General features: G+C 32.5%; 1 long non-coding RNA gene across 1 annotated transcript in view; it reads right to left on the bottom strand.

The window, feature by feature from the left end:
- Window positions 1-410: 410 nt before the first annotated feature.
- LOC128249856 (uncharacterized) overlaps window positions 411-1,105 on the bottom strand; it is a 1,432-nt gene continuing 737 nt past the window's right edge. The window contains exon 2 of the long non-coding RNA XR_008265978.1: window positions 411-761. This is a non-coding gene — a long non-coding RNA (uncharacterized LOC128249856). The remainder of the gene's footprint in view (window positions 762-1,105) is intronic.

Raw genomic sequence — 1,105 nt, 5'->3', positions numbered from 1 at the left:
TCTGGGTTCAGTCCCACTGTGTGGCATCTTGGGCAAGTGTCTTCTACTATAGCCTCGGGCCGACCAAAGCCTTGTGAGTGGATTTGGGAGACGGAAACTGAAAGAAGCCCGTCGTATATATGTATATATATATATATATGTATGTGTGTATGTGTTTGTGTGTCTGTGTTTATCCCCCCAACATCGCTTGACAACTGATGCTGGTGTGTTTAGGTCCCCGTAACTTAGCGGTTTGGCAAAAGAGACCAATAGAATAAGTACTAGGCTTCCAAAGAATAAGTCCTGGGGTCGATTTGCTTGACTAAAGGTGGTGCTCCAGCATGGCCACAGTCAAAAGACTGAAACAAGTAAAAGAGTAAAAAGAGTATATACATATATTAAATCGTAAAATGAAAACAGAACACAAAGGATTCCGTGGTACACATGTTTCAAGCTTTATACACAAACTGTTGTTGCATCATTTTATGAGTATATAATTGATAGAAAGGATGGTTTAAAGCTATCTTCAGCCGCAAACATTTTCAGTCCCAAGATTACATCACAAAGAAAAAATCACAAAGAAAAAAGCACAAAGAAAAAAGAAAAAGAGAGAGAAAAAGGAAAAGTCCACTTATTAGAATCCATTGTAATATGCTTATCCTTTAAATTGTTATATCTGCACAAATGTTCCTTGGTATTCAAAAATATGTCCATATTGTACCACAATTCAGGGTAGAGTGAATGATAAATAAATTGGATTGTATATAACTAACATATATGAGCTAGAAGGAGAAGATCAGAAATGAAAAAAGTTAGAGGTTAAAACAATATAAAATACGAAATAAAACAATATAAAATAAGAGATAAAATATAAAAATAATAGAAGTCAAATAGGGGAGTAATATAAGAAAAAAATACGGATAATAAAGTAAGGTGCATATAAAAAAAAGATTTAGTAGGGTTGGAATAAAGTAATAAAGGAAATAAAGGAATTGGGATAAAGAAATAGAAGAAATAAAAGAAATGGAATAAAAGAATAAAGAAAATGAGGTATAAGAAAAAAAACTATAAAGTAGAAAAAGAGATAAAGAGATAAGATACTAAATGGCAGAAAAACATGATGCTG

Source organism: Octopus bimaculoides, chromosome 1, assembly GCF_001194135.2.
Source record: "Octopus bimaculoides isolate UCB-OBI-ISO-001 chromosome 1, ASM119413v2, whole genome shotgun sequence".
Lineage (NCBI taxonomy): Eukaryota > Metazoa > Mollusca > Cephalopoda > Octopoda > Octopodidae > Octopus > Octopus bimaculoides.
Note: the sequence above shows the minus strand (reverse complement) of the source record. Positions and strands in the feature narration are given on the sequence as shown.